The sequence below is a fragment of the Arachis ipaensis genome, chromosome B3 (genome assembly GCF_059453495.1).
Source record: "Arachis ipaensis isolate K30076 ecotype BB chromosome B3, ASM5945349v1, whole genome shotgun sequence".
Taxonomy (NCBI): Eukaryota; Viridiplantae; Streptophyta; class Magnoliopsida; order Fabales; family Fabaceae; genus Arachis; species Arachis ipaensis.
Window position 1 is genome coordinate 20,838,307 of NC_142438.1, and position 26,215 is coordinate 20,864,521.

Genomic DNA, 26,215 nt, shown 5'->3' on the forward strand with positions numbered 1-26,215 from the left:
TTACCATACACAAGTTGGTATGGAGAGGTCCCTATAGGGGTCTTGAATGCTGTTCTGTAAGCCCACAGAGCATCATCCAAGCTCCGTGCCCAATCCTTTCTACGGGTACTTACTGTCCATTCCAGGATTCTCTTTAATTCTCTATTAGAGACTTCAGCTTGCCCATTGGTTTGTGGATGATATGGAGTAGCCACTTTGTGGCGAATTCCATACCGAACCATGGCAGAGTAAAGCTGTTTGTTGCAGAAGTGAGTGCCCCCGTCACTGATTAACACTCTAGGGACACCAAACCTGCTAAAGATATGTTTCTGGAAGAACTTCAGCACTGTTTTAGTATCATTGGTGGGTGTGGCAATAGCCTCAACCCATTTTGATACATAGTCAACTGCCACCAGAATATAAGTGTTTGAGTATGATGGTGGGAAAGGTCCCATGAAGTCAATTCCCCATACATCAAACAACTCTATTTCCAAGATTCCTTGTTGAGGCATGGCGTAACCATGAGGCAGATTACCAGCTCTTTGGCAACTGTCACAATTACGTACAAACTCTCGGGAATCTTTATAGAGTGTGGGCCAATAGAAGCCACATTGGAGGACCTTGGTGGCTGTTCGCTCACCTCCGAAATGGCCTCCATATTGAGATCCATGGCAATGCCATAGGATTCTCTGTGCTTCCTCTCTGGGGACACACCTACGGATAATTCCGTCTGCACATCTCTTAAAGAGATAGGGCTCATCCCACAAGTAGTACTTTGCATCAGTAATTAGTTTCTTTTTTTGTATTCTATTGTACTCCTTGGGTATGAACCTTGCAGCTTTATAGTTTGCAATATCGGCAAACCATGGTGCTTCCTGAATGGCAAATAGATGCTCATCAGGGAATGTCTCAGAGATCTCAAGGAAGGGGAGGGACGTCCCTTCCACTGGCCCTATCCGGGACAGATGATCAGCTACTTGGTTCTCTGTCCCTTTTCTGTCTCTTATCTCTATATCAAACTCTTGCAGAAGCAATACCCATCTGATGAGCCTGGGTTTTGAATCCTGCTTTGTGAGTAGATACTTAAGAGCAGCATGGTCAGTGTACACAATCACCTTTGATCCTACTAAGTAGGATCTGAACTTGTCAATGGCGTAAACCACTGCAAGTAATTCCTTTTCTGTGGTTGTGTAATTTTTCTGGGCATCATTTAAAACGCGACTGGCATAATAAATGACATGCAGAAGCTTGTCATGCCTCTGTCCCAATACTGCACCAATGGCATGATCACTGGCATCACACATTAACTCAAATGGCAATGTCCAGTCTGGTGCAGAAATGACTGGTGCTGTGACCAGCTTAGCTTTCAGCGTTTCGAACGCCTGCAGGCATGCTGTGTCAAACACAAATGGCGTGTCAGCAGCTAGCAGATTGCTTAGAGGTTTTGCGATTTTTGAAAAATCCTTTATAAACCTCCTATAGAATCCTGCATGCCCCAGAAAGCTTCTGATTGCCTTAACATTGGCAGGTGGTGGTAATTTTTCAATTACCTCTATTTTTGCTTGATCCACCTCTATTCCCTTGTTTGAGATTTTATGCCCAAGAACAATTCCTTCAGTCACCATGAAGTGACACTTTTCCCAGTTTAAAACTAGGTTGGTTTCTTGGCATCTTTTCAGAACAAGTTTCAGGTGATCAAGACAGGAGCTGAATGAGTCTCCATACACTGAGAAGTCATCCATGAAGACTTCCAGAAATTTTTCCACCATGTCAGAGAAAATAGAGAGCATGCATCTCTGGAAGGTTGCAGGCGCATTACATAGCCCAAAAGGCATCCTTCTATAAGCAAACACTCCGGATGGACATGTGAATGCTGTTTTCTCTTGATCCTGGGGATCCACTGCAATCTGGTTATAGCCTGAGTAGCCATCCAAAAAGCAGTAATAATCATGACCTGCTAGTCTCTCTAGCATCTGGTCTATGAATGGTAAAGGAAAATGATCCTTTCTGGTGGCTGTATTGAGCCTTCTGTAGTCAATACACATGCGCCACCCTGTAACTGTTCTTGTGGGAACCAGTTCATTTTTTTCATTATGAATCACTGTCATGCCTCCCTTTTTTGGGACGACTTGAACAGGGCTCACCCAGAGGCTATCAGAAATAGGATAAATAATCCCAGCCTCTAGTAACTTGGTGACCTCTTTCTGCACCACTTCCTTCATGGCTGGATTTAGCCGCCTCTGTGGTTGAACCACTGGCTTGGCATTATCCTCCAATAGGATTTTGTGCATGCATCTAGCTGGGCTTATGCCCTTAAGGTCACCTATGGACCACCCAAGAGCTGTCTTGTGTGTCCTTAGCACTTGAATAAGTGCTTCCTCTTCCTGTGAATTTAAAGCAGAGCTTATGATCACTGGAAAAGTGTCACCTTCTCCCAGAAATGCATATTTCAAGGATGGTGGTAGTGGCTTGAGCTCGGGTTTAGGAGGTTTTTCCTCTTTCAGAAGAAAGTTCAGAGGCTCTTTCATGTCCCCTGAATCCTCCAAATCAGGCTGAACATCTTTAAAGATGTCTTCCAACTCTGATTCGAGACTCTCAGCCATGTTGATCTCTTCTACCAAAGAGTCAATAAGATCAACTTTCATGCAGTCTGTTGATGTGTCTGGATGCTGCATGGCTTTGACAGCGTTCAACTTGAACTCATCATTGTTGACTCTCAGGGTTATTTCCCCCTGTTGGACGTCAATGAGGGATCGTCCAGTTGCTAGGAAGGGTCTTCCTAGAATGAGAGTAGCACTCTTGTGCTCCTCCATTTCCAGCACAACAAAGTCAGTGGGAAAGGCGAATGGCCCAACTCTGACAATCTTGTCCTCAATCACGCCTGATGGGTATTTAGTGGAACCATCAGCAAGTTGGAGACATATCCGGGTTGGTTTAACTTCTTCAGTTAAGCCAAGCTTCCTGATAGTGGATGCAGGTATCAGGTTGATGCTTGCCCCAAGATCGCATAAAGCTGTCTTGGTGCAATCACCTTCTAATATGCATGGTATCAGAAAACTCACAGGGTCTTTAAGCTTTTCAGGAAAGCTTTTCAGAATGACTGCACTGCATTCTTCAGTGAGGAGAACTCTTTCTGTTTCTCTCCACTCCTTTTTATGACTCAAGATCTCTTTCATGAACTTGGCATAAGAAGGTATTTGCTCAAGTGCCTCTGCAAATGGAATCTTTATTTCAAGAGTCCTTAGATAATCTGCAAAGCGAGCAAATTGCTTATCCTGCTCCTCTTTCCGGAGTTTTTGAGGATAAGGTATCTTGGCTTTATATTCCTCAACCTTAGTGGTTAAAGAAGCCTTTTTAGAGGGGTTGTTATCAGCACTTGTGTGTGTCTGATCCCTCACTGGCAATTGAGTGCTAGAGTCAGAAGCTGGAGTGACGTTAAACGCCAGCTCACTGTCTGTTCCTGGCGCCTGAACGCCAGGAATGTGCCCATTTTGGGCGTTCAACGCTGGATTCTGCCCCATTTGGGCGTTCAACGCCAGATTCTTGCCCATTTCTGGCGTTGAACGCCAATCCTGCCTTGTTTCTGGCGCTGAACGCCAGTTTTGGGCATGGTCTGGGCGTTCAGCGCCAGCCTTCCACCCATTTTCTGGCGTTTTAGTGCCAGAATTATTTTTCCCTGGGCTCTTACTGTCCTCAGGTGAATCTTTGGTGGGTCGCTCATTTCTTGAATTTTTGATGCCTTGAGGTGGAGTATTTAATGTTTTCCCACTTCTTAATTGAACTGCTTGGCATTCTTCTGCTATTTGCCTTGATAGCTGCTGCTTTGTTTGCTTAAACTGTTCGTCCATATGTATATTAGCTATCCTCGTCTCCTGTAGCCTGTCCTTGAATTCAGCTAGCTGCTTTGTTAGAAAATCCAATTGCTGATTGAATTCAGCAGCTTGTTTTACAGTACTGAATTCAGCAGTTACTGTTTTAACCTCTTCATTCATGGAAGGGTTGCTGCTTAGATACAGATGCTGATTTCTGGCAACTGTATCAATGAGCTCTTGAGCCTCTTCAATTGTCTTTCTCATATGGATAGATCCACCAGCTGAGTAATCTAGAGACATCTGAGCTCCTTCTGCAAGCCCATAGTAGAAGATGTCTAACTGAACCCACTCTGAAAACATTTCAGAGGGGCATTTTCGTAGCATCTCCCTGTATCTCTCCCAGGCATCATAAAGAGATTCGTTATCTCCTTGTTTAAAGCCTTGGATGTCCAGCCTTAGCTGTGTCATCCTTTTTGGAGGAAAATACTGATTCAGGAATTTTTCTGTCAGCTGTTTCCATGTTCTTATGCTGGCCTTAGGTTGGTTATTTAACCACCTCTTAGCTTGATCTTTTACAGCAAATGGAAACAGTAATAGTCTGTAGACATCCTGATCTATTTCCTTATCATGTACTGTGTCAGCAATTTGTAGAAATTGTGCCAGAAACTCTGTAGGTTCTTCCTGTGGAAGACCGGAATACTGGCAACTTTGCTGCACTATGATAATGAGCTGAGGATTCAACTCAAAGCTACTAACTCCAATGGAGGGTATGCATATGCTACTCCCATATGAAGCAGTAGAGGGGTTAGAATATGACCCCAGAGTCCTCCTGGACTGTTCATTTCCACTTATGTCCATGATGGATATATGGATATAACTTGGACTGATTTACCTTTTTATTTATTTTATTTTATAAGAAGTAAATACTTAAATAAAATAAAATAACTAAAAAGAATTTGAATTTTGAAATTAAAATATTTTTTTTTTCGTAAAAAAATTAAAAATAATTAGTTAAAAAAAACAGAAATTTTTGAAAAAGAGGGAAGATATTTTCGAAAATTAGAGAGAGAGAGAGTTAGTTAGGTAGTTTTGAAAAAGTTAAGAAACAAACAAAAAGTTAGTTAGTTAGTTGAAACAAATTTTGAAAAGATATTTTTGAATTTAGTGAGGAGAGAGAAAAACAATAAGATAGTACAAGATTTAAAATTTTTAGATCTAATGCTCCTTGTTTTTGAAAATTTTGGAGAGAAAACACCAAGGAACACCAAACTTAAAAATTTTAAGATCAAGACACAAGGAAAACTCAAGAACACTTTGAAGACTCACAAGAACACAAGAACATGAAGAAAGAACACCAAACTTAAAATTTTTAGAAAACCAAACCAAAATTTTCGAAAATTAAAGGGAAATCAACAAGAAAACACCAAACTTAAAGTTTGGTACAGGATTTAATAGAAAAATTATTTTTGAAAAAGGTTTTAAAAAATATAATAGCCAATTATCATGAACATAAACACCACGTTCTAATTAACTGAGCTATAAATTTAAAGTGTTTTAACTAGGGATAAATAATAAAAGACTCTAAACCAAAAAGAAAGATTTTTTTCCTAATCTAAGCAACAAAATAATCCGTCAGTTGTTCAAACACGAACAATCCCCGGCAACGGTGCCAAAAACTTGGTGCACAAAATTGTGACTCTCTTACAATTTCGCACATATGACCAGCAAGTGCACTGGGTCGTCCAAGTAATACCTTACGTGAGTAAGGGTCGAATCCCACAGAGATTGTTGGTTTGAAGCAATCTATGGTTATCTTGTAAATCTTAGTCAGGAAATCAATTATGTTTATCAGTTGAATTGCAAATAAACAATAGAGCATGGATTAAAGGTTACTTGTTATGCAGTAATGGAGAATATGTTGGAGTTTTGGAGATGCTTTGTCTTCTGAATCTCTGCTTTCCTCTGTCTTCTGATTCACGCACGCACGTCCTCCTATGGCAAGCTGTGCGTTGGTGGATCACCGTTGTCAATGGCTACCTTCCATCCTTCCAGTGAAAACTACGCTCACGCGCTCTGTCACAGCACGGCTAATCACCGGTTGGTTCTCGATCCGGTTGGAATAGGATTTACTATCCTTTTGCGTCTGTCACTAACGCCCAGCCTTCAAGAGTTTGAAGCTCATCACAGTCATTCAATCATTGAATCCTACTCGGAATACCACAGACAAGGTTTAGACTTTTCGGATTCTCATGAATGCCGCCATCAGTTCTAGCTTATACCACGGAGATTCTGATTAAGGAATCTAAGAGATACTCATTCAATCGGATATAGAACGGAGGTGGTTGTCAGGCACACGTTCATGGTTTGAGGAAGGTGATGAATGTCACGGATCATCACCTTCATCACAGTTAAGCGCGAATGAACATCTTAGATAGGAACAAGCGTGTTTGAATGGAAAACAGAAATACTTGCATTAATTCATTGAGACACAGCAGAGCTCCTCACCCCCAACAATGGGGTTTAGAGACTCATGCCGTCAGAGAATACAAAGTTTAGATCTGAAAATGTCATGAGATACAAAATAAGTCTCTAAAAGTTGTTTAAATACTAAACTAGTAGCCTAGGGTTACAAAATATGAGTGGACTATGATGGATGATGCAGAGATCCACTTCTGGGGCCCACTTGGTGTGCTGGGGCTCACTTGGTGTGTGCTGGGGCTGAGACTTTAAGCAATTCACGTGCGGAGGCCATTTGTGGAGTTGAACGCCAGTTTTTATGCCAGTTTGGGCGTTCAACTCCAGTTTTTGATCCTTTTCTGGCGCTGGACGCCAGAATTGGGCAGAGAACTGGCGTTGAACGCCAGTTTATGTCGTCTATCCTTGTGCAAAGTATGGACTATTATATATTGCTGGAAAGCCCTGGATGTCTACTTTCCAACGCAATTGGAAGCATGCCATTTCGAGTTCTGTAGCTCCAGAAAATCCACTTTGAGTGCAGGGAGGTCAGAATCCAACAGCATCAGCAGTCCTTTTTCAGCCTGAATCAGATTTTTGCTCAGCTCCTTCAATTTCAGCCAGAAAAATACCTGAAATTACAGAAAAACACACAACTCATAGTAAAGTCCAGAAATATGAATTTTTCCTAAAAACTACTAGAAATAGACTAAAAACTAACTAAAATATACTCTAAACTATATGAAATTATCCCCAAAAAGCGTATAAAATATCCGCTCATCATATGTCTACTTTCCAACGCAATTGGAAGCACGCCATTTCGAGTTCTGTAGCTCCAGAAAATCCACTTTGAGTGCAGGGAGGTCAGAATCCAACAGCATCACCAGTCCTTTTTCAGCCTGAATTAGATTTTTGCTCAGCTCCCTCAATTTCAGCTAGAAAAATACCTGAAATTACAGAAAAATACACAACTCATAGTAAAGTCTAGAAATATGAATTTTTCCTAAAAAATAATGGAAATAGACTAAAAACTAACTAAAACATACTAAAAACTATATGAAATTAACCCCAAAAAGCGTATAAAATATCCGCTCATCAAAGGACCTTGTTTCATTCATGAAACTTAGTATGGTCTTGGATAGATCAGAGACTATGGTTGCCAGGCCAGAATGGCTCTATTCAGAATTCTCTGTCTGTTGCTGAGAAGATGATGGAAAAGGCTTGCTATTGCTAAACCTATTTCTTCCACCATTATTGTTGAAGCCTTGTTGAGGCTTCTGTTGGTCCTTCCATGAGAAATTTGGATGATTTCTCTATGAAGGATTATAGGTGTTTACATAGGGTTCTTCCATGTAATTCAACTCTGTCATTGCAGGATTCTCAGGATCATAAGCCTCTTCTTCAGAAGATGCTTCTTTAGTACTGTTGGATGCAGCTTGCAATCCATTCAGACTCTCAGAAATCATATTGACTTGCTGAGTCAATATTTTTTTCTGAGCCAATATGGCATTCAGAGTATCAATTTCAAGAACTCCCTTCTTCTGAGGCGTCCCATTGTTCACAGGACTCCTCTCAGAGGTGTACATGAACTGGTTATTTGCAACCATGTCAATGAGTTCCTGAGCTTCTGCAGGAGTTTTCAGATGAAGAGATCCTCCTGCAGAATGGTCCAATGACATTTTTGACAACTCAGACAGACCATCATAGAATATACATATGATGCTCCATTCTGGAAGCATGTCAGAAGGACACCTTTTGATCAGTTGCTTATATCTTTTCCAAGCTTCATAGAGGGACTCACCTTCCTTCTGTCTGAAGGTTTGGATTTCCACTCTAAGCTTGCTCATCTTTTGAGGTGGAAAGAATTTGGCCAGAAAAGCACTGACCAGCTTATCCCAAGAGTTTAGGCTTTCCTTAGGTTGTGAATCCAACCATGTTCTAGCTCTGTCTCTTTCAGCAAAAGGGAAAAGCATATGCCTGTAGACCTCGGGATTAACTCCATTGGTCTTGACAGTGTCACAGATTTGTAAGAATTCAGCTAAAAACTAATGAGGATCTTCCATTGAAAGTCCATGATACTTACAATTCTGCTGCATTAGAGAAACTAATTGAGGATTAAGCTCAAAGTTGTTTGCTCCAATGACAGGAATTGAGATGCTTCTTCCATAGAAGTTAGAAGAGGGTGCAATAAAGTCACCAAGCATCTTCCTTGCATCTTCACCATTGTTATTAGGTTCGGCCACGTCTCCTTCTTTTTCGAAAATTTCTATCAGGTCTTCTCCAGAGTGTTGTGCTTTAGCTTCTCTTAGCTTCCTCTTTAGAGTTCTTTCAGGTTCTGGATCAACTTCAACAAGAATGTTCTTATCCTTGCTCCTGCTCATATAAAAAAGAAGAGAACAGAAAAGAATAGGAATCCTCTATGTCAGAGATTCCTTTATGTGAGTAGAAGAATAGAAGAGTAGAAGAGTAGAAGAGAAGTGTTAGTAAATAAATAAATAGAAAGAGATGAGAGGGAGAAGAATTCGAATTTAATTAAAATAAAATAAAAATATTTTTATTTTTATTTTAAATATTAGTTAGTATTCGAAATTAAGAAGGAAAATAAAATTAAAATGAAACTTAAAACAATTAGTTAATGAAAAGTAATTTTGAAAAAGAGGTTAGTGATTTTCGAAAATAAGAGAGAGAAAAGTAGTTAGGTAGTTTTGAAAAAGATAAGAATTAGAAAACTTTTTTGAAATCAAACAAAAAGTTAAGTAGTTAATTGAAAAAGATTTGAAAATCAAATTTGAAAAGATAAGAAGTTAGAAAAGATTTTGAAATCAAATTTTGAAAAAGGTATGATTGAAAGATATGATTGAAAATCATTTTGAAAAAGATTTGAAAAGGAAATTAAAAAGATTTGATTTTTGAAATTAAAGTTGATTACTTGACTAATAAGAAACTAAAAGATATGATTTTAAAATTTAAAGATTGAACCTTTCTTAATAGGCAAGTAACAACTTGAAAATTTTTGAATCAAAATATTATATGTTAGTAAATATTTCGAAAATATAAAATAAAAGTAAGAAAAAGATTTTGAAAATCAATTTTGAAATTTTCGAAAATGTAAAAAAATAAAAAAGATTGATTTTTGAAAAAGATTTGAAAAAGATAGGATTTTTAAATTGAAAATTTGACTTGACTCATAAGAAACAACTAAATTTTGAAAAAAAATTTTTGAAAATGTCAACTCAAATATTCGAGATTTATGAGAAGAATAAGGGAAAGATATTTTTTTGAGTTTTGAATTTTTAATGAGGAGAGAGAAAAAGATATCATTTTGTTGTTTTTCTCCTTTTTTTTCATTAAACAGCAAAAATGAAACAAAACATAAAAATTTAAGATCAAAACAATAAATGCATGCAAGAACACATTGAATGTCAAGATGAACACCAAGAACACTTTGAAGATCATGATGAACATCAAGAACATTTTTTTGAAAATTTTTTTAAGAAAAGAAAAACATGCAAGACACCAAACTTAAAAATTTTTAATATTTAGACACTATGAATTTGAAAATGCATATGAAAAACAAGAAAAGACTCAAAACATGAAAAATTAAAGATCAAACAAAGACAATCATCAAGAACAACTTGAAGATCATGAAGGACACCATGCATGAGCTGTTCGAAAATTTTGAAGAAAGATGAAAAAGATGCAATTGACACCAAACTTAAAATTTGACACAAGACTCAAACAAGAAATAAAATTCTTTTTGGTTTTATGATTTTATAAATTTTTTTTTGGTTTTTCGAAAATTATTTGGAAAAAAAAATAAGGATTTCAAAATTTTTAATAAGAATTCCAGGAATCATGCAATGTTAGTCTAAAGCTCTGGTGCAGGAATTAGACATGGCTTACTAGCCAGCCAAGCTTTCAGTGAAAGCTTCGGTCCAAAACACTAGACATGGCCAATGGCCAGCCAAGCTTCAGCAGAACATTACATACAACAGCAAGATTGATAGAAATCAACAAGCTCTTGTGATGATGAGTTGAAACCTCGGTCCAAAAGATTAGACATGGCTTCACAGCCAGCCAGACTTCAACAGATCATCATGAAACTCTAGAATTCCTTCTTAAAAATTTTGAAGTCATAGAATAATTTATTTTTTTGAAAATTTTTCGAAAATAAAAATAATAAAAATAAAAAGCTTAAAATTAAAATAAAATTACCTAATCTGAGCAACAAGATGAACCGTCAGTTGTCCAAACTCGAACAATCCCGGGCAACGGCGCCAAAAACTTGGTGCACGAAATTGTGATCTCAACGGCGCCAAAAACTTAGTACGCACGATTATAATCTCAACTCCTTTTCACAACTCCGCACAACTAACCAGCAAGTGCACTGGGTCGTCCAAGTAATAAACCTTACGTGAGTAAGGGTCGATCCCACGGAGATTGTCGGCTTGAAGCAAGCTATGGTCATCTTGTAAATCTCAGTTAGGCAAATTCAAATGGTTATGGGATTTTGATAATTAAAATATAAATAAAACATAAAATAAGATAAAGATACTTATGTAATTCATTGGTGGGATTTCAGATAAGCGTATGAAGATGCTTGTTTCTTTTGAATCTCTGCTTTCCTATTGCTCTCATCCAATCATTCATACTCCTTTCCATGACAAGTTGTATGTTGGGGGATCACCGTTATCAATGGCTACCGTCCGTCCTCTCAGTGAAAATGGTCCAAATGCGCTGTCACCGCACGGCTAATCAGTTGTTGGTTCTCGATCATGTTGGAATAGGATCCATTGATCCTTTTGCGTCTGTCACTACGCCCAACACTCACGAGTTTGAAGCTCGTCACAGTCATCCCATCCCAGATCCTACTCGGAATACCACAGACAAAGTTTAGACTTTCCGAATCTCAAAAATACTGCCAATTGGTTCTAGCTTATACCACGAAGACTCCGATCTTTCGGAATGGAGGCTAAGAGAAAAACACTCAAGCTATTGCAGATAGAACGGAAGTGGTTGTCAGGCACGCGTTCATAGGTGAGAATGATGATGAGTGTCACGGATCATCACATTCATCAGGGTGAGGTGCGATTGAATATCTTGGAATAAGAATAAGCTTGAATTGAATAGAAAAACAATAGTACTTTGCATTAATTCATGAGGAACAGCAGAGCTCCACACCTTAATCTATGGGGTGTAGAAACTCCACCGTTGAAAATACATAAGAACAAGGTCCAGGCATGGCCAAATGGCCAGCCCCCTAAACATGATCAAGAGATCAAAAGTGATACAAAGGTAGTCTCAAAAATGATCTAAGGATGTGAATACAATAGTAAAAAGTCCTATTTATACTAAACTAGTTACTAGGGTTTACAGAGATAAGTAAATGATGCAGAAATCTACTTCTGGGGCCCACTTGGTATGTGCTTGGGCTGAGCATTGAGCTTTACACGTGTAGAGACTTCTCTTGGAGTTAAACGCCAGGTTGCAGCCTGTTTTTGGCATTTAACTCTGGTTTGTAACCTGTTTCTGGCGTTTAACTTTAGAATAGGGCAGGAAGTTAGCGTTTGAACGCCAGTTTGCATCGTCAAAACTCAGACAAAGTATAGACTATTATATATTTCTGGAAAGCTCTGGATGTCTACTTTCCAACACAATTGAGAGCGTGCTAATTGGGTTCTATAGCTCCAGAAAATCTATTTTGAGTGCAGGGAGGTCAGAATCCAACAACATCTACAGTCCTTTTCAGCCTCTGAATCATATTTTTGCTCAAGTCCCTCAATTTCAGCTAGAAAATACCTGAAATCACAGAAAAACACACAAACTCATAGTAAAGTCTAGAAATGTGAATTTTGAATAAAAAATAATAAAAATATACTAAAAAGTAATTAAAACATGCTGAAAACTACTTTAAAATAATGTCAAAAAGCGTATAAATTATCCGCTCATCACCAGGACAATTGCAGGGATTTGAAAGGAAGTACGAAGGCGTAAGAAGGCAAAGGTTACAGTAGGGAATTCGAAGACGAAGAAGATGGAAACAGAATAAGCAAGGAAATGATGTAGAAATGAAAAACGAAAACTGACTGGGGGATTAGAGAACTGACTCAAGAAGCGCGAAGGGCAAGGGCAAAACAGTCTTTGCACGTGGGGTTTTGAAATAACCCATTATAAGCATTAAATGCTTGACGCGAAAAATGAGGCGACAAAAGGTTATTCCCAGCAACAAATAGACACGCACGCAAGAGACACGTCCTCTCCACGAGCGGCCGACCTGGTGACAACGCATGAGAGAAAACATAACACACCACCAACGGCACTCACGACCATTGCTGGCGCGTTGGGGGCACTGTTATGGCCCAGCCCAACTAGGCGTGAAGACCAACCCGGCCCGAAGACCTACCGACCCGGTTGGGCGAGTCCCCGTACCAGCCCGTCTGGCGACCCGGCCACGCCCCTCCTTGCCAGCTGCATAACAGCTGAGTAGAAGGAAACTTCCTGGAAAGAGGCCTTCTCCTATGGGGCCCACTTTGCTGACAAGGTATATAAGGGGAGAGTCCTACCCCTCCCCCAAGGTACGTCACACACATCATCTTATCCCTTTCTCGCCTGCACACCTGACTGACTAGAGCGTCGGAGTGCCTTTACAGGTGGCACCCCCTCTCCACACGAAGAGCTCGTGAAGTCGGCTGCTCCAGCTTCAGTCCCACATCCTTGAACCAGGTGAAACCCCACCTTTCCAACTCTGCAACCTCCCCGAACCGTCCGGTACCCAGGCTACCGTACAGCATCATATCAGATTCTTGTTCAAAGAAAAACTAATAGAGTTTCGATTGAATTTCCTTTGTCATGAAGCCTTTGGGTTTCCTCCAGATGTTGGTCATGGCACTGTGTACCCAGCTAGGGTTTATATTTTTGTTAGTGATGAGTTTACCCACGATGCTATACTGGCAATTATTAATAACCTCTTCTATATCTTCATCATATATTATCAGGGGGTCCTCATGATCCTCAATTTGCTTAGGAACTGATGGATTTGGTTTAGGTGCTAATATATTATTAGTTTTAGTGCCAGAATTATTTTTCCCTGGGCTCTTACTGTCCTCAGGTGAATCTTTAGTGGGTCGCTCATTTCTTGAATTTTTGATGCCTTGAGGTGGGGTATTTAATGTTTTCCCACTTCTTAATTGAACTGCTTGGCATTCTTCTGCTATTTGCCTTGATAGCTGCTGCTTTGTTTGCTTAAACTGTTCGTCCATATGTATATTATATTAGCTATCCTTGTCTCCTGTAGCCTGTCCTTGAATTCAGCTAGCTGCTTTGTTAGAAAATCCAATTGCTGATTGAATTCAGCAGCTTGTTTTACAGTACTGAATTCAGCAGTTACTGTTTTAACCTCTTCATTCATGGAAGGGTTGCTGCTTAGATACAGATGCTAATTCCTGGCAACTGTATCAATGAGCTCTTGAGCCTCTTCAATTGTCTTTCTCATATGGATAGATCCACCAGCTGAGTAATCTAGAGACATCTGAGCTCCTTCTGTAAGCCCATAGTAGAAGATGTCTAACTGAACCCACTCTGAAAACATTTCAGAGGGGCATTTTCGTAGCATCTCTCTGTATCTCTCCCAGGCATCATAAAGAGATTCATTATCTCCTTGTTTAAAGCCTTGGATGTCCAGCCTTAGCTGTGTCATCCTTTTTGGAGGAAAATACTGATTCAGGAATTTTTCTGTCAGCTGTTTCCATGTTCTTATGCTGGCCTTAGGTTGGTTATTTAACCACCTCTTAGCTTGATCTTTTACAGCAAATGGAAACAGTAATAGTCTGTAGACATCCTGATCTATTTCCTTATCATGTACTGTGTCAGCAATTTGTAAAAATTGTGCCAGAAATTCTGTAGGTTCTTCCTGTGGAAGACCGGAATACTGGCAACTTTGCTGCACCATGATAATGAGCTGAGGATTCAACTCAAAGCTACTAACTCCAATGGAGGGTATGCATATGCTACTCCCATATGAAGCAGTAGAGGGGTTAGAATATGACCCCAGAGTCCTCCTGGACTGTTCATTTCCACTTATGTCCATGATGGATATATGGATATAACTTGGACTGATTTATCTTTTTATTTATTTTATTTTATAAGAAGTAAATACTTAAATAAAATAAAGTAACTAAAAAGAATTTGAATTTTGAAATTAAAATTTTTTTTTATAAAAAAATAAAAATTAATTAGTTAATAAAAAAGAAATTTTTGAAAAAGAGGGAGAATATTTTCGAAAATTAGAGAGAGAGTTAGTTAGGTAGTTTTGAAAAAGTTAAGAAACAAACAAAAAGTTAGTTGAAACAAATTTTGAAAAGATAAGGAGTTAGGAAGTTAGAAGAGATATTTTGAAAAGATATTTTTGAATTTAATGAGGAGAGAGAAAAACAATAAGATAGTACAAGATTTAAAATTTTTAGATCTAATGCTCCTTGTTTTTGAAAATTTTGGAGGGAAAACACCAAGGAACACCAAACTTAAAAATTTTAAGATCAAGACACAAGGAAAACTCAAGAACACTTTGAAGACTCACAAGAACACAAGAACATGAAGAAAGAACACCAAACTTAAAATTTTTAGAAAACCACCAAAATTTTCGAAAACCAAAGGGAATTCAACAAGAAAACACCAAACTTAAAGTTTGGCACACAATTTAATAGAGAAAATATTATTTATGAAAAAGAAGGTTTTGAAAAGAGTATAAAAGATTCTAACCCAATTACCAAGAACACAGATTAACGCTCTAGCCAAATGAGTTATGGGATTTTCGAAAATTTTAAGAAAGATTATTTTTGAAAACACCAAACTTAAAGTTTGGCACAGGATTTAACAGAAAAATTATTTTTGAAAAAGGTTTTAAAAAATTATGATAGCCAATTACCATGAACATAAACACCACGTTCTAACTAACTGAGTTATAAATTTAAAGTGTTTTAACAAGGGATAAATAATAAAAGACTCTAAACCAAAAAGAAAGATTTTTTTCCTAATCTAAGCAACAAAATAATCCGTCAGTTGTTCAAACACGAACAATCCCCGGCAACGGCGCCAAAAACTTGGTGCACGAATTGTGAATCACACTTTTCACAACGCGTACCACTAACCAGCAAGTGCACTGGGTCGTCCAAGTAATACCTCACGTGAGTAAGGGTCGAATCTCACGGAGATTGTTGGTTTGAAGCAATCTATGGTTATCTTGTAAATCTTAGTCAGGAAGTCAATTATGTTTATCAGTTGAATTGAAAATAAACAACAGAGCATAAATTAAAGGTTACTTGTTGTGCAGTAATGGAGAATATGTTGGAGTTTTGGAGATGCTTTGTCTTCTGAATCTCTGCTTTCCTCTGTCTTCTGATTCACGCACGCACGTCCTCCTATGGCAAGCTGTGTGTTGGTGGATCACCTTTGTCAATGGCTACCTTCCATCCTTCCAGTGAAAACTACGCTCACGCGCTCTGTCATAGCATGGCTAATCACCGGTTGGTTCTCGATCCGGTTGGAATAGGATTTACTATCCTTTTGCGTCTGTCACTAACGCCCAGCCTTCAGGAGTTTGAAGCTCGTCACAGTCATTCAATCCTTGAATCCTACTCGGAATACCACAGACAAGGTTTAGACTTTCCGGATTCTCATGAATGCCGCCATCAGTTCTAGCTTATACCACGGAGATTCTGATTAAGGAATCTAAGAGATCCTCATTCAATCGTATATAGAACGGAGGTGGTTGTCAGGCACACGTTCATGATTTGAGGAAGGTGATGAGTGTCACAGATCATCACCTCCATCACAGTTAAGCGCGAATGAACATCTTAGATAGGAACAAGCGTGTTTGAATGGAAAACAGAAATACTTGCATTAATTCATCGAGACACAGCAGAGCTCCTCACCCCCAACAATGGGGTTTAGAGACTCATGCCGTCAGAGAATACAAAGTTTAGATCTGAAATGTCATGAGATACAAAATAAGTCTCTAAAAGTTGTTTAAATACTAAACTAGTAGCCTAGGGTTACAAAATATGAGTGGACTATGATGGATGATGCAGAGATCCACTTCTGGGGCCCACTTGGTGTGTGCTGGGGCTGAGATTTAAGTGAGTCACGTGCAGAGGCCATTTGTGGAGTTGAATGCCAGTTTTTATGCCAGTTTGGGCGTTCAACTCCAGTTTTTTATCCTTTTCTGGCGCTGGACGCCAGAATTGGGCAGAGAACTTGCGTTGAACGCCAGTTTACGTCGTCTATCCTTGTGCAAAGTATAGACTATTATATATTGCTGGAAATCCCTGGATGTCTACTTTCCAACGCAATTGGAAGCATGCCATTTCGAGTTCTGTAGCTCCAGAAAATCCACTTTGAGTGCAGGAATGTCAGAATCCAACAGCATCAGCAGTCCTTTTTCAGCCTGAATCAGATTTTTGCTCAGCTCCTTCAATTTCAGCCAGAAAAATACCTGAAATTACAGAAAAATACACAACTCATAGTAAAGTCCAGAAATATGAATTTTTCCTAAAAACTAATAAAAATAGACTAAAAACTAACTAAAACATACTCTAAACTATATGAAATTATCCCCAAAAAGCGTATAAAATATCCGCTCATCACGTATACGAGACCATGTCTGCGTACGTGGAACGCCTGGGCAGAGCCCAAGTCCCGCGTCGCGTGCACATTTGCGTATGCAACCACCCTTTTTTCCTCAAAAGCTGCTAAGTTCATGAAAATCAGTTTTTTACACTCAACTTCGAATGCGCATAACTTTTTCGTAAAAATTTATTTTTAACCCGTTCTTTGAACGTTATAAACTTCACGGACCTAGTTTTCATTCAAAATAAGTTTTAAAAAATTTGCGAGTCCAAAAGCCAAGTTATTCGCCGCCAAAATTGGTCCAAAATTAGCTTTTACCCAAAAACCAAAACCTCTAGTTTTACCAAAATTCTCAACTTTAAAACTAATTATTTCACAACCAATTTAATACCAAATATCTCTAATCAAGTTCACCTACCATCCAATCACTTCACAACTATACCAACCCTTAAGCTCTTCAACCAAGTCAACAATTACGCCCATAATTTTTCCATCAATTCCATTCAAACCTTAACTCCAAATCAATTATCCACATTCCATCAATTTTCATACCAAAATAAACTAATCAATTAAATAGTACAACATTTTAATTTTCACCCAACTTACCGAAAATTACCTCATTTCGGCCTCCGGCCTAATTTCACACTAATCATCATCATATGTTCATAATTCCACCAAAGTTACATACACATATCCAAACTCAAATCAATTGCATACATAAACATATTTATTCACTAACCATATCAACAACCAAATTCAATCCAAACTTATCCTATGGTCCATTAGTCTAAGTTTTTACGTAACATTAAACATTAACTACGAGAAACCAAAACCATACTTTGGCCGATTCCTCCCTAAGTGCGGAATACTTCAAAAACCTCTCCTTTCACAAGCTTCATGCTTCCAAATGCCAATTTCGATCCATAAATTCAACTACTAGAATTTCGTTTCAATCCACCAATTGAACTCCAATTCAATAAGATACACAATCTAATTCATACAATATCACAATAATCAATATTGAGCTCACTAATTCACCAATTCACAGGGGTTAAGGTCTCTTTACCGTTACCCACGAGTCAAATGGACAAAATTCGTGATTACCTGCCGCTAAAGTTCACCTAAACCATCAAAACATCAAAACCCTCAACATCCAAAATTCAAAAATTACGAATTGAAGAGGGAATAACTGGGCACAAGGTTCAGAGATTCTTACCAAATTGTTTAGTGAATTTCATAAAGAATTCTAAGACAAACGCATGGTCACAAATAACTCGTCAATCGGAGCTACGGATTGAAAGTTAGAAGAATTTAAAGTTCGGGTGAATTTTGGAGTTAGGTTTCCATGGCCTCCCCATTTTAGTTCATCATGAAAATGAAATTGAAATGGAAAAAAAGGCTGAACAGAGGCTTATATGGGTTGGGTCTTGGGCCCACTTGGATTCGGTCTAATCAGTTCAGTTTGTTGGTCGGTCTTTAAGTAAAAAATTTTAAAATTGATATTAAAATTTATATTTTGATTATTTTTATTTTATTAAATTATAAAATTTAATTTCTTAATTTTTAAATAATAATTAATTTATTGACTAATTATTTACTAATTATTTGAATTTTACAAAGATGCTCTGATGTGACTGGTTCTGATGTAGTGGGATCGTGTGTTTGGTTTGATTAGATGTTGTTATAGATATAAAGGTCTCCATTACAGGAATTGTGGTCCGCCGCACAGTGACGGGTAGACGCTGCCCTAGGAGATAAAGTCGCAATTGGTGGCCAATCGGAGTGGACACTACTTAGTCGGTGAAATCACTGTTGAGGCGGTTGCAAATAGAAAAAAATCCCAAAAGAGAGGAAAATAGAAGAGTATTTACTATAGCTAACGAGGTACTTAGATTATTATTATGATCACATTTTGTTGACCCGTCTATATCGACCTATGTATGTTACTTCACAAATATTGTACTAAATAAACTAATAAACATGTGCCAAATATAATTGATGCTTTTGGAAAGAAACTATTTTATCTTATATCTATTAAAATACAATTAAAGTCAATTTTAGTTAATATTAAAAGATGAGATATTTAAATCTTGTTTTGTATACGAACAATAAATTATTAAATAAAATTTTAATTTTCAGCAGATAAATCTTTGACCGATTGAATTAAAAAATAATATAAAAAACCAATATATATTTATGAAGCATCATTAGTTCCCTTGTTGTAAATCATTTTCTTTTTCTCTTTGCAATTCTTCCCCATCTTTTCTAAGCTTTTGAAGGAAGAAAGAAATGGGAATTGGAGCTCAAGACCAAGCAGAGAATTCAAAAAAGCTTTAAAGTTCTAATAATCAACATAGACATAGTCACATCCTAAAACACAAGTTTCCCTTGTACTAGTAATAGTCACAAACCTTGTCACCATATACATTGTCACCGGCCCATTTAGCACTTTGTATCTTCATAACACATCAAAGAATCCTCATCATCATAACAACTTTAACTCAATCTTGCAAGAACTCAACACCACAAAATCTCAACTTGCTGCTAGCCACTCACTTTTGTCTGAGCTTCACCATAGGCTCAACTCAGCTAACCTTCTTGTCCAAGCATTACTCATTGATCTTACAACACGCCAACAAGAAAAGCAAAATTCTAGAAATAACAACATAAGGGCTTCGAATAAAGAGCTTAATCTTGCACTTGTCTCTTACAAGCTCCCTTTCGGATACTTGCAATGGATACGGTAAGATGAGATTCATTCTCCAATTGGTGCCGCGTGTTTGAGGTTCCAAGATGAGTTGAACCAATACAAGTCATATGACATAGGAGGTGAATGCCATGCAGATGAGGTGTTTGCACAAATGCTTATGTCAAATGTGAGCCACTCCCTAAAAGAAGGTGCCATCCCAAGTCTCCAAAAGGTTTTGTTGAGCCAAATTAAGATTTACAAGATAGCCTTTGGAAAATTCCACCAGATAGCAACATTGTTTGGGATCCTTATACTTGTAACTTGTAAGAGCCACAAGTGCCTAATTGAGAGGAAGAACAATAAAGGGTACTGTAAAGGTTGCTTTGATCTGCAAAGAAGAAAAAAGAGTAGGTGAATCTTTGATGATGGTGAACTTGGTTTTGGGATAGACCGAGTTCTTGGGACAAAAAGATCTGGTAGCACGATTTGTATCAGACTTGATATTGGTGGTGGAACAGGGACATTGCTGCAAGGATGAGAGAAAGGAATGTGACAATCATCACAAGCACACTGAATTTGGATGGTCCATTCAGCCACTTCATTGCATCAAGGGGATTGATACCCATTCATCTCAGCATATCTCAAAGGTTTCCATTCTTTGAGAACACACCTGATATTGTGCATTTGATGGAATTCATAGGAATTGGATGCCAGAGACTATGCCACAGGTTGATGGAACTTATTTGCCAATGTTTGATAGAGTTGGGTTCAACAGACTTAGATGGCATGCCGGTAGGAAGCTTGATCATGATGGAGTTCAGAAGAATGAATGGTACATTTCAGCATTGTTGGAAAAACCAGTCATTTGATTTGAGGCAATAAGGATGGCAAATGGGGAAGACTGCTCCGCCAAAAGCCCGCCAAAAGCCCGCCATCTGGCGGTTGGCCCGCCCTATCCCGCTTAATGAGGCGGTCCTAAATTTTTCCTCCGTCACGCCTAACGGTGGGCTAGTGGGTTGGCAGCCTAAGCCCGTCAGATTTTTTTTTTAATAAATTATTAAATATTAAATAATATATATAATTTCACAACCATTTCAATAAATTTATAATATCTAAAAATATAAAAAAATTATAATTTTTAAATTCACAAATATTAAATTTTTTATAATTATCAATATGCAATAAACATAATTATAAATAAAATTTTTTAAAACAATAATAAAATCAATATTGTGCAAAGCAAAACAAACATTTCTAAAACATATAATTAAACATCTTCAAATTTATAATTAATCAAACATAAAACATAATCCAAAATATAACTTAGAACGTCTTCAATTATCATCTTCATCCTCTTATAGATCAATAATATCATAGAAATTTGTAAAAAAAAGATCCTAACAAAAAAAAAACGTCTGGTTTGGCGCAGAAGTCCGTCCCGCCCCGTCAAAACCCACAAATTAGGCGATGCAGGTTAGACAAATTTTTTTAGTTTGGTGGTCTCAAATTTTTAACTCAACCCACCTTTTTGACTGCCCAACCCGATGAATTTTGGCTTGTTTGCCATCCCTATGAGGTATGCATTAGAATATAATGCTTAAGATAAATTAGTGAACAAAGATTTGTGTGACAATTATCTTGTGAGTTAGTGAAAATTTATGTTAATATCTTTTTTGTAGGCCAAACTGCCAAAGACTCTTAATTTCTTCTCTTAAAAGGTACAGCTCCTTGTTTTTGGTAAACACAAGTTTATGAATTTTGACAACAGTCAAATTACTATAACTATAGTAAATATACAACTATTATATTAAAATTTAAATTTTATGTTTTCTATAAAAAAAATTAATTTAGCAATTTTATTGTGTACTTAAACCTATTTTTAACTAGTATTAAACACGTGCGATGCACGGGCTTATATTTAAATTTGATATGTTAAATTAAAAATAATATTTTATAAATATAAATTTTTTGAGTTTAGTATAACACGATCATCGTCATTATATAATAAACGTACTGAATATGCTGTTTTATCTTTATTCAAAGTAAAAAGCAAATAGAAAAGTTAAAAGTCTATAATATTTTTGAACCATAAGGAGGGAGACATGAAAAAAATTAATAACATATATAACTGTAATAATAGCATGTCAATTTTACACTAAATTTTATATCAAAAGGCTAATAAAAATTTATCGACAACCTAGTATTTTACTAACTTCATTAGAAAAGGAATTAGCATATGATGTTGTGCTCTTTGTTACACATTTCATCTCAAATCTGAAAACAAAGTTATAGATAAATTTGTTATATCTATAGTAAATATTTATACAAAAGTGTAAATCATAACATGCTATTAAAATGAAAATAATCTTATTCTTACCTAAATATTATTAAAAACTTCTTTGAACATGACATTTGTTGTTGATGACTTTAGATTGCCGTCTTCGTCTAGAATTAAAACCCTGAGGCCACTGCGACTCTTAACTCTTGACAAAGCAACATAAAATTGTCCATGGGTGAACACTGATTTTGGCAGGTAAAATCCTACATGTGATAATGATTGACCCTGACTCTTGTTAATGGTCATTGCAAAGCATACTGTTAATGGAAATTGTCTCCGTTGAAACTTAAATGGCAACCCTGAATTTTATGAGATTTTATTTGGCCAAAATACCCATAACCCACCACGCACATTTGCTCCTTCTTCTTTGTTCCTATTCCATCAAAAATTTTAAATCAATTATTATGTTTTGTTATATATTTATATCCATGTAGTTCTCATTTTCTTTCTATTTTTTTCCAACCATTTCACCAACCATTCTGTTTGAATTCAACCTCCTCACTTCTCTCCATCTCTACTCAATAAATAAATAACTAAATGATCAGTTTAACTTCAATGGCGGCTTTAATTTTCTTTTCATTCTCATTTATTAGTTACGTAAATATATTTTATAAAAATTAATATATATTTTTTCACAAAAGTTTATTTTTTCAAATAAATATAAGTTTAATCTCACAGTCAATAAATTCAACTAATAGTTAAAATATTTTTTTAAATAAAAAAATTAAAAATGAATAGCTTATAATTTAAAAGAGAGAAAAAGATGAAAATACCTCTATTATTGTACAGAGACAATCTAAAAAATAACAATGTAAATGGAGTAAAGAGAAAATTTATAAATGTAACAAATAAAAAAATTAAATTTAAAAATCGAAACGGTTAAGAAGTCACTTAATTAGGAATTAGTATTAGAATTTCAAATTTCAAATTTTTAAATAGAATTTACTAATTAGTTAGTGCAAATTTTAAATTTTTAAATAAAATTTTATAATTAAACGTTCGTTGTTCATCAGGAATATAGGAATTTGTTAATTTAAAAATGATTTTATTAGTTTCGTCATAAATAGTGTCAATCCTATTATTTGTCGATAAAAATAAATAAAATTAAATACAATCTAAAAATTAATAACCTTATGAATTACATAAATTTAGAAAAAATATTTAAAAAGAGAAAAAAAATAAAAGTACTTCTGTTGTGCAGAAACAATTTAAAAGATAACAATGTAAATTGAGTAAAGAGAACATTTATAGTGGCAAGTAAAAAAATTTAAATTTAAAAATCGAAACGGTCAAAAAGTCACTTAATTAGGAATTAGTATTAGAATTTTAAATTTTAAATTTTTAAATAGAATTTTCTAATTAGTTAGTACAAATTTTAAATTTTTAAATAAAATTTCCTAAATTAATTCAATTTTGTCATAACAACATTAGAAATAGAATTAAATATAGAAAAATGTCAAACTAATTTTTTTTAAATAGTATAAATAACCTCACATTTTAATAAGACTGGTAATTCTATTTACTTTAATATAATCTTTTGTAATTAGCATAATAGCTTATAAATTATATAAAATTTTAAAAAATATTCTCAAACCCAATTGCTTACTTAAAAATTTAAAAAAAAATTATTTGAATTTAAATTTAAAATTTTAAACATAATACTTTAATTAAAAATTATAATTATATTTTCTTTTTAAAATAAGTACACATTAAAAATCAATAACTAACTTAATTGTATCAACAATAATTCATATGAGAAATTTATAACTTTATGACATTAAATACTAAATTAGAAATTAACAAAATATCAACGGTGTGAATCGAATTAAAAATAAAACTATAAGTAATAACCAAATAACTTCAATTTATATTTAAAAAAATTCTAAATTCCAAACATAAAAATTCAAAAGAACCAAAAAAAATAACAACTCAAAAAAAGATAATGTTTCCACCAAAATAAACATATGCTTGACATTATTCTATTAGATATAATCTAAAAGGGATTCTAAAATATGTGCATCCAAATTCTCAAGTTTCATTCTCATTCTTGATTTTCTTGCAAGTTGAGGTATCTCCTTGCACCTTCGAATCTTCCGACTCTGAGGATAGTCACTTGGTTGGTGTAATAGCATTTTCCAACACTTCAGATTCATCATTGTCCACAACTTCATTGGAGAATTCAAGCAACAAATTCGGTACAAAATACTACATTAAATTAAAGACTTCCTTCTCACCTTTGATTTTATCTCAATAATATTTTTTTAATAAAATAAAGATCTAACTTTGAGAAAACAAACAAACAAAAAAATTATTTTTTGAATAAATACCTTAACACCTTCTACTTTCTCCCCTTCAATGATTGAGAAAGCCTTTGAAGTTGGAAGCAAACCACCGGTATAGTCAACATCCTAAAATTATAATTAGTTACTAATTATTATTTATAAATTAGATATTACTAATGACCAAGGAAGAGAAAAATAAACTGCTTTTTAATAGAAAGTACACTTATAACTGTACTCACAATTTGAATAGGATGAGCTTTTTGAATTTATTTATGAGGTCCACATTATCAGTCATCTTCTTAACTTTATAAAAAGGTAAAAAATATGGATTATCAGATATTTAAACTTCAACAATGAAGAGGAAGATCTTATCAATTAGGTTGAATAAAAGTGTAGGTGTATCCGATAGATCTCCTTTTTGCAGGGTATTACATAATATATTAATAATAAATAATATAAAAAGTAACATTAAAAATATCTTCACTAATGTTTAGAAATAAATATTGGTTAGAACTTACTAATAGGAGTGGATCAAGTATCTCTACACAGCTCTTTCCCAAAACTTGTTTTGCCTCCTTGTCACGAATCGAGACACAAGAACCATCTTAACTGAGGCGTGTATTTTTCCTCCCTAGAATTGATAAACAAAAATTAAAGAACAATTAGATGGGAATAAACAAACAAATTTAAAATATAAATAATATAAATTTAAAATAAAATAAAAAAATATTAGTAGAAAACTCACGTCTTCATCGAGCCAAACCATCTCAATTGAGTATGGCAATGAAGAATTACCGTAACTTGGTAGTGTCCATAACCGTATCACTCGTATACGTACACACAAATTATCGATTGTAGGTTTGATTTCTGCGATTATGTGAATACCATCCATTGGAATAAGTAGAGAAATTTTAGATTTTGGATATATGTAAAGAAAGAGGTTTGATGTACTTTGAATTGTGGTGCTACACATATCTCATAACTTATACTTTTATAGTTGACTCATAACTAAAATTTTTTAAATTTGATTGACTTTAATTTAAATTTAAATTAAATTTGCAGATAAAGTAAATAAATATATTAACAATTTTTAAAGTTCTAAATTAACGTAAATATATTTAAATTACGTATGTAGCTGTAATTTTTGAAAAAAATCTACAAAAATTTAAAAATTAGTGCTAAAATGAATCAATAAATTTTTAAAAAATAGTGTTCAAATTTAAAAAATAACAACTTAACTATAACAATCTAAAATTTAAAAAATAAAAACCTAAATAAAAAAATTTAAAATTTAAAAAATAACAACCTAAGTATAACAACCTAAATAAATAATTTAAAATTTGAAAATAACAACCTAAACAAATAATAATTTATAATTTATAATTTATAAATATAAATCTAAAAATTTCTAGTGACGACACCTAAGCAAATAAACTTTCAAACTCAACGTATGAGCGCCACATCAGTATATAAACTCCCCATTTGTGTTACTATAAAAATTATATTTAATACTATTGTACACAGTGCGAAACACAAATCTTTAGGTCCAACGAGTAGAAAGCTCAACCATATATATATGGAACTAGTATCTTTTTTCTTGAAAAGAGTAATTTTATATTAATTCAATGAGGAAATCAGCAAATTGCTATAGTATAAACAGTTAATTATTCAGTGGCTTGTAAATGAAGTAAACTTTTATTAAAATTTACATCCAAGCATGAAATTCTCGTTTTTAGCTGATTGAGATTTTCTTTATCCAATTTTTTCTCTCTTTTTTTTTTGTTTTGTTTTTTTTTTGGCAAAAGAAAAAAATATTATATCAAAAATACTATTTGTACATTATTTTTCAGCCACCAATTCAGCTACTTTCACTAAAATACAATAAAAAAATACGTTACGTATAAAGAAGTAAAAAAAATACGGTTATAGTAACAAATGCGTTGAGACTTGGGAGTGAGTTTTTTCATCGCGCCAAAATCTCTCGCGCTTTCTTCTCTTCTCGCAGAAAGGGTTCCATTGCATGCACCTCAATTCTCTT

General features: G+C 35.3%; 1 pseudogene; it reads left to right on the forward strand.

Moving 5' to 3' along the window:
- Window positions 1-19,157: 19,157 nt before the first annotated feature.
- LOC107632652 (putative methyltransferase At1g29790) lies at window positions 19,158-20,700 on the forward strand (annotated as a pseudogene).
- The last annotated feature ends 5,515 nt before the right edge of the window (window positions 20,701-26,215 follow it).